Here is an 8,229-nt window from a genome sequence, read left to right as displayed (position 1 = left end):
TCTCGCCGTCGAAACAGCTTCGCGATCGTAAGTTGAAGATAGTCAAAGTCCCCGAGTTATAGTCAGGTTCTTCGTCAAGAACCAAACGATTTTATTGAATTGTTTGCAAAAATCCATAGGATAACGCTTGCTGTTCAAACTGTAATTTCGATCTCTTTCTGTATATATCAAAGATTATTATAAACGAAGTTAATAAACTTATATTGTTCTATCGCCCTTATTCGAAAATTCGTTACACGTTGAAGTAATCCTCCGAAAGATTACAGCCTTAACCGATTAGTAACCTTGTTAAAAACTTTCGAAAGGATTCGCTGGGTTTTCCCCGTCGAGCGTGATTTTCCCATGCTCGACGGTCGATCATTCCGTTTACCAGCGGTTCCTTTCACCGGGTACGTTGGTTCAAGTCGTTCCCATGGGATGGCAGCACCACAACCGAACAATCCCCTCGATCTTTCGGGAAATCCTCGCGCAGGGGATGTTGGCGGAATTTTTCTACCCCTCTGGGTTACTGGTTCCCCGCGCGCTGCTGCCACCTGGCGAGCAGTTTCCTCACCGACGCCACCGTCTTTCTCCAAATAGTCGGTTCTCTTTCCTTCGCTCCTCCCTCCGATCACTTTACCCCCACCGTCAGCGTCTCATCCCCACCCGAACCGTTTCCCCTTCCACGGATACCGTTCAGGTTTCTCTCCCTTTTCCGCCGTTTCCAGCGCCGCGGACTCGTTTTCCTCTTTTTCTCGCTCCTTGTCGCGTCTTATCGCGTCTTTCTTCCTACCCTTTATTCGTTTCTTTCGCCCCTGCCACGCCGCCCTGCCCCTCTCGCCGCGTGGCCAACGGGGAAGCACCTCGCGGCCACGAGGAATAGCTGTATAGCGGCGCGCCCGTAAAATCCCTCGCAGCGTATTTCGTATTAAAATATTAAAATATTCATTCGAAACATAAAGGCGGCGAAATTACGCCGGTTAGCGTCCTTCATTCACGCACGGGGGTCGCCGACGATCGTTCCATTTTTTACGGCTGCCGTGACCTACGACACGTTCTAAATTCCGAAACTTCTGTCGAACGACGCGCCTCGAACCACCGATTTCAGAATTAGCTTTACACGAACGTTACACTATTCGAGCAGAGATCTTTTCCAACAAACTTTCGTTAACGAATCTCGATCATAGGAACGGTCTATTTTCGAGCGTAATTTACAGCCCCGTGCTCCGTGTCCCCGTTGTTTTTCACAAATGTTTTCGCGCCCCACGAAGGTCCCCTGACAAGGTGCAGCGGGGTGTGCCGGGTCAGTAAAGACCGGGGCAAGTTATGCAAGCGAACGGTTCCAGGTAGCAAAAGTGTTTTCACGCTGAGTGGCCCGGTTGCTGGTCCCGCTTCCCTTGTTTCCTACGACCGTTCGTCCGTCCCCGCTGAGCAACCGGCCGACTCGCTACCTGTCGGGTCCTAAGCAAATATTTCACGGCAGCGTTCGATCCAATTTGACACAATGGGGCTGCGCGAAATCGAATTAAGGGTGCATTACGAAGGCGGCCCGTCGCGATCGATCGAGACGCCGCGGGACGCCGAGAGAAGAAACGGAAAGGAGCATTCGTCGCGCGGATAAAAAAAGGATGGAAACCACGCGCGACACCCACTAACGCTTAACGCGTTCGCTGCCCCGACCAAATCCGTCGAATTATTTAAATTTTGTTTCTTTTTAGCATTTAGTATCTTCATATTTTAATATTAGTGCGACTTATTTAGCACGTGCCTGTCCTCATAGTTCTCCATTTACTAACAAACTCAATTCGCTAATCATACATCATAGATCCCCATGGGAATCTCCACAGAATATGCAAATGTAAATAGATATTCAACATCGTCTACTGTAAAATTTTTCACGTAGGACTTAGTCGTCTGAGAGGAAATATGGAAGTTAAACAATACAATGACGAGTACGACACAAGTTTTTGGTGTCAAGATTCACAATAATGAGTCTACTCACTGGTCATTGAGTCTTATATACAGGGTGTTCGGCCACCCCTGGGAAAAATTTTAATGGAAGATTCTAGAGGCCAAAATAAGACGAAAATCAAGAATACCAATTTGTTGATGGAGACTCCGTTAAAAAGTTATTAACGTTTAAAGTTCCGTTAAAGTACTGAATTTTTTTCTCGAAAATGCGCAAGATTTCGGGGTTATGTCTGTTCACCATAAATGATTGTAATTGACCACCGCAACTGAAAATAATTTTTCCAGAACGATTTGAAATTTATGAATATAATTGTTAATAACTTTTTAACGAAGCCTCCATCAACAAATTGGTATTCTTGATTTTCGTCTTATTTTGGCCTCTAGAATCTCTCATTAAAATTTTTCCCAGGGGTGGCCGAACACCCTGTATATTAAAATCAACTCATTTTTACATTTACGAGGTATTCATAAAACAAATCTATTCTTTCTCGTGGCCATTCTTTGTACGAAGAATTTTGAAGAAACTTAAACAGCATACGTTCGACAAATTATTTACGTCAAGGGGTTGATAATAACATTTTCTGATGGAACGCAAATTAGTTGTATTTAATACTGGGCTCGAAAGATCAATGTTTACGAGTAATCCATCGATTACGGAGGCAGTGATTATCTAAATTGTTAGATTGGTGTCTCGTCCAGTGCCCTTTCTGCGCTTTCGCGGGGCGACGTGCCCGATGGAGAAAGGCGGTTGCCCGGCGAGCGCGTGTAATAAAGTTGGCGAAGAAGCGATAATGGCGGGCAGATATTAAAATGCTCGTAATTCCAGCGAAACGGGCCGCGCGCGCGGCGTGTAATAACGGGCCGCGTAAATGACAGAGCCGGGCATAATTGGCATCGGCGTTGCGCACGAAATTCCTAGGTTCGGTAAGAGCCCGACTATACTTATCGTTAGCGAACGGACCGCGATGAGCCGTCCCCGCGTCAGAGCTTACCGGTCAGCGTTCTTCCGCGATGTCAGTCGATATTAGCTTGCCCCCGGGACGTGCGTGAGCTAAAACTGCCCCCTCGGACTCTCTTAGGCCACGATCGCACCATCGACTTTCCGTCCTGCGACAGTTTATTCCAGATAATCGCGTCGAAATGCGTGGAAATACGTTTGGGTACCAACTGGGACCATATACGATAGGGTCAGTTGCCCTAATGTGGAATAATTTTTTTTTTTTATACACGTGTCACACTTGCTTCACTTAAAAACTTAAATACCTTATGCTCCTTTGACTGGTAACAGTCAAAGTTAAAATGTAATAACGGTTTAGGGAATGTTTACTTTTTTTTACTGATCTCATTTTCCACGTTAGGCTCATAGTGCTCGTAATATGGAATACTTATATTTGAAGAATATGGTGCACTTATCTTATTATTATGTATAATATTAGGTCAAAGATCAGCTTGCAGAAACACAGGCTGCGATATTTTCTTCAACATTCTTTCAGTTCAGAGGAAATACAGGAATTCAACAATTAACAAAATAAAATTCGTGCAACGTGTGACCGTTTTATGATTGTAAAGTTTGTGTGGGGGTTGTTGATCTTCAAATTATGGACAGTTGTGTAAAGTTTACCAAAGAAAGTTTAGACAAAATGTGTACGATGTTTGTTAATGGTGACATCAGATTTATTAGAAATTACGAATGGGTCATTTTGACTGCTTCAATATACAAATACTATAATATATAAATATACAAATGCTATAATATATAAATATATAAATTCTAATTTATATACATATGAAATACACAATGAACTTGGTTGAACGATTGGAGTCGGGACAAAATAAGAATATTTTCTCGAAAGGAAAAATCGATTTGTTATTAGCATTAGCGTGTGTCTTCATCGTCGTTTCATCTTCTTGCGCAACTTCCTTCCGTTTTATCGGGTCGTGCGACAAAATCGCAGCGGAATTCGGAACGAAGTTCTCCCACGATGACCCAGAAACGTCGCGGCATCTGTTGCACTTTGTGGACGGTCGTTCGGAATGGCCGACGCATTAGTTTTGGTACGATCTCGAAGAATCGAAAGTCCTTTTATGCTATCGTCGTTTCCATCGATGAGCCTCCTTTGTTATTATTATATTTAACGAACAACCGGAAAGCTCGATTTTCTGAAATCCGTCGACTCGAGGCTCGATAGGGTTAAGAGTTGGAATGCGTACTAGTATCGACGAGGTTCTTATGTCTGCGTCCACTTGACTGTTTTATTCGCGAGAATCGTTCTCCAGAGGACTCTCAAGTGGATACAGCAGCAAGTGTAATTACCGCAAGGAGTTGCAAAGAACGCTCCCGAGTGATCACGATGCGATAAAAATCCGTCCTTTCGTCCATAAATTCGTTTTTTTCATAACAGTAACATTATTAGTCATTAGTTTATACAATCACGAGTCCCTTCAGCCTTTTTCGAGTTGCACTGTATTAGACGTTCGATTCTTATATAATAAAATTTACTAATATTTTTTACGCAAGATCGAATACCGATCTTCCGTTTCATTATCTGCGAATAACTCTCTAAAGGAAACTAGAGAACGCTAACGATTGCTTTGATCCCGACATTATGAAACGCTTCCTTCGCCATTTAATAACAAACGTTACTAAATGAAATTGATTTCCTTCGTCTCTTGGAAAACCAGATTTTCGCAATTGCGTTATTGTTGCGTCGACGATAGAAAATAACGCGAAACTTCGATTGAAAGCAGGGGGCATACTAAATTCAGGTTAGGTTTTACAATAGCATTTACTTCGCTTCGCCTCTTACTCGCATACCGCAAGAAGCTATAAATAATGTCTCTGAGTGATGTTCACGATCCTTTCGCCGATAAATTACGTTTTCATAATAGTTACACTAACGGTCATTACTTTATGCGATCACAACTCCTGATCACTAGTGAATTAAATAACCTTTTACCAATCCCTAAATCTGAATCCCATCCAGCCATTCTCTCTCCAGTATACCTAACTCCGGTGTCGTAACCATGTCTAGTCGTTGCTCTGACGAGATACTAGCTGAGCAAATAAGTTCTGTACCCTTGCGTTCGATAGCTTCGAGAAACACTGTTAATCAAGGAAATAAAAAATAAAAAAAAGAAGGAAAGATCCACGCTGCCCCCTCCAGATCTTCGGGGTGCCCACAGGTGCGAAGGCGCAAAGCCAGCTGGGTAGTTGAAACGGTACGACACAAGGGGATCCCCGGCACACGATGATCTAACTCACCCCTCCTGAGGGGTGGCTGGCACGTACTGCATAATGCTGCTACCTGTGGCTCTCATTTAAATGTACTAAACCTTGCTTGCTCGCTCACTCGCGAGGCTTCTCCCTCCCTCCCCGTGGCTTTGCTCGCCGTTAACTCGCGCCCGATGAAACCAGATTTCTTTTTTTTTTTTCATTCGCCGGTACCTATTGATACCACCCCCTCCGGGGCCCTGCTGGCCCCCTTTTCCCTCCCAATTAATCACCTGAAGCACCAGTACCTGTTGCGCGCGCGCCACTTCCGGTCCCGCCGTCCCAAAGTGGGACCGAATCCCCCGAAAAACGAAACTTCGAAATTCTTGGAGACATCAATCTATTGGATGCAAAAAGATTAGTATTTTTAAACGAAATAACTGAAATAGCTTGTTCGCTCTCTTTAATTACCCTATTTTACGTTTTTACTCATAAGTAAATAGCAGACTGTATATTCATATGTTAGTCACGTATGTAAGTATATCTATGACAGGCTGCAATTTTGGCCTGCCGTTGTTCGTTTGCAACATTGTTAAGAGATACTATGTTTACGTACGTTTTACTATTTTTAAATTAAACTCAACAGTTGACGTGCTTTCGTTATGCAGTTATAAAAGAAACGTAGATTGAAAGTGTAATATAACGAAATATTGATATTTAAATATTATTTCTTCTGTTGTGCTATGTGAAATTTACTCGTCTTAAAGAGGACACATAACGAGATCGAAAATGTTTGTATATTATATCAGTGTCGATTACGTAACATTGCAGGTTGCATAACCTTCTTAGCAAATCATTCTCGTTGTCTTATATTATATAAAAAACGTTTTTCACTTTCTGATTATGTAAAAATGTTCTATCTCCATATCTAACGTCGATTTTTAGTTCCTGATGGAAACCCAAACAAAGAGATTGAAACGTTGATTCGATTCAAGCTATAATTTTTAAATGTTCCGGATAGTCTAGTGAGATATGGTTTTTAACATTTGTTCAATGTTGTGCGATATATGCATATAATTTAAGGAATGCTCGACGGTTGAAAACATAAATGATGTTTATTTTTATGAGAACATTTGATGGTTGAACGCTTCTTTCAGTTTGAACTTAAAAAATGGAGGCTTGAGAGTACTCTTTACACACAAGAGAATATGGTGGAAAATGAAACGGAAATAAGTGGGTCTTGTCCTGTTACACCAACAAATGCATCGTTTCATTAATATTTCTCTTTATCATCCATAATGGCGTAGATCAGTGAAATCTGTTGTATGCAATAACAACTGATTACAAATGGTCGCTTTGAATAGCGAGCCCGCTGAAATAAAATACCATTCAACTGTTCGCGCGATCATCATTTCGCTCGAAATCGCTTGCACCGCGCCGTCGCCTGAATCGATCGAACATCTCGAGAAACAAAACTAGTCGATTGATCTAACGAGCTAACGAGACAAATGATTCGGATTCGATACTCAAAATACGCATTTCCTTATTGCACCCCTTGTTGTACAAATTAAATACAATTTTTCAAACGTCCATTGCTTAATCCTCTTTTTAAGTAATCACAAAAAGAACAGATTCATTTTACGAATAGTAAACATCATAATTACAGCGAACATTATTTTTGCATAAAGATTTCCTGAATTACGTCCCAGTCTCTAATGGTTTCTGCAAGGCAAGGGGTTAAACCGAATATCGATCGACTAAGGAACAAACACGAAGTAAAGATTCTGCGGCTCGGCGACAAAGATATATTAACCCTTTGCGCTCGAACGGCACGCTCTCCTCGACATATAATTTTATGACAATTACGTACACATTTTAGCGTTCCTCAAATCCACTCCCTTGCACGTAATTTCCAAAACATCTGCGATGGGTACTTGTTTCCTTCGTACGTATTACGGTGTCATACGTGAGTTTAATCAGATAAGGGACATCTGTGTTTATAAAATAAAGAAATCGTGTTTTCAAGTATTTAAAACTGTACAATATTGCCTACTAATCGGTCCGTCCAATTATTTAAAAATACAATTGTTTGTTTTCGTATCGCTAAATTTTTGAAGCAAATTCCCGTAACATTAGGGTGCTGAATTTTTCCCTTTCACGTAGCATTATTTCTGCACGACTCTTTTAAAATTGAATCTATTTTATTTATGTGGAAGCTACGTCATTTTAAAAGTCTCGAAATTCTCATTTGCACTCTCGATAGAAGTTCAGAAGGGAGCACGGAAAAGTTTGAAATTGGATCAATCACTTTTACGCCACTATCGGAGATAGGAATTTAAAACGATAGAAGTTGCGAGGAAAATATGCTAGTTACGTGTAAACAAATAAAAGAAACAAACTACAATCCCATAATATAATATACATATTGGTCTCTACATCGAACACCAATCTTTGACATAAAAAAAAGCCGTATAGGTAAAATCTACTCTACAAACATCCATCTTTTGTCAAGATAGAAACGCGGGTCTCGGAGCTATCGAGCTTCTGCAGCGCAAAGGGCTAAAAATTACCTCCGTGTGAAACCGAAAAAGCGACAAAAGCGACTAACCGCGCATCTCCGACGCTAGGAGGAATCGGTGCATATTCTATCGCTGTTCCGGCGGCTTCGCGGAGTCAGCCTCGAAAATTGGGACCTGTTGCGTCAGCTCCGCGACCTCCGTGACCGGACTTCCGTAGGAACGCGCGAATACGCGAGGACGGCTGTAAAACGGCATCGCCGACGACGAGAGAACCGAAGGAAGCTCTTTCCGTAGCGTAAGGGTTGCGCGCTAGATGGTTCGTGGAACGGAGTACGGGTGCAAGGGTGCACGGAGCCACGGATAGGAGCGGTCGAGTCGCGCGGCTGACGGTTTCTGGCCCCTCGATTTCGGACTCGTTGGGTGTTCGCGCGGTGACGGCGTCAACGTCAGCGGACGCAGTCGAGCGGAGGCTCGGAGCTGGTCGAGGCGAGTCGGAGCGTAGCAGCGGTGGCGGTGGTGGCGGCGCGGTAGGGGCGCGGAGCGAGAGGA

The sequence above is a fragment of the Colletes latitarsis genome, chromosome 2, assembly GCF_051014445.1.
Source record: "Colletes latitarsis isolate SP2378_abdomen chromosome 2, iyColLati1, whole genome shotgun sequence".
Classification (NCBI taxonomy): domain Eukaryota; kingdom Metazoa; phylum Arthropoda; class Insecta; order Hymenoptera; family Colletidae; genus Colletes; species Colletes latitarsis.
Note: the sequence above shows the minus strand (reverse complement) of the source record.